General features: G+C 33.8%; 1 protein-coding gene across 2 annotated transcripts in view; it reads right to left on the bottom strand.

Annotated features, from left to right (window-relative positions):
* The window catches only part of LOC107664874 (nucleoporin Nup37-like), a 17022-nt gene that overhangs the window by 15257 nt on the left and 1564 nt on the right, over nt 1-201 (bottom strand). The gene's annotated exons all lie outside the window — the stretch shown is intronic.

Here is a 201-nt window from a genome sequence, read left to right as displayed (position 1 = left end):
CTTAATTAAAAAGCACAACAACAATAAATCAGTAAGATACAATGACAAACTAGCTTACAAAACGTTTAACAAAAACAAATAAGATGAGGCATGGCACACACCACATACTGTATTATATACTGACTAATAGTGTTGTCAAAAGACCCGGTATTTCGGTACCAAGTCGGTACTAAAAAAATGAAAACGTTACGGTACCAGGTT

This window comes from Sinocyclocheilus anshuiensis, unplaced genomic scaffold, assembly GCF_001515605.1.
Source record: "Sinocyclocheilus anshuiensis isolate Anshui unplaced genomic scaffold, SAMN03320099.WGS_v1.1 scaffold299, whole genome shotgun sequence".
Taxonomy (NCBI): Eukaryota; Metazoa; Chordata; class Actinopteri; order Cypriniformes; family Cyprinidae; genus Sinocyclocheilus; species Sinocyclocheilus anshuiensis.
Note: the sequence above shows the minus strand (reverse complement) of the source record. Positions and strands in the feature narration are given on the sequence as shown.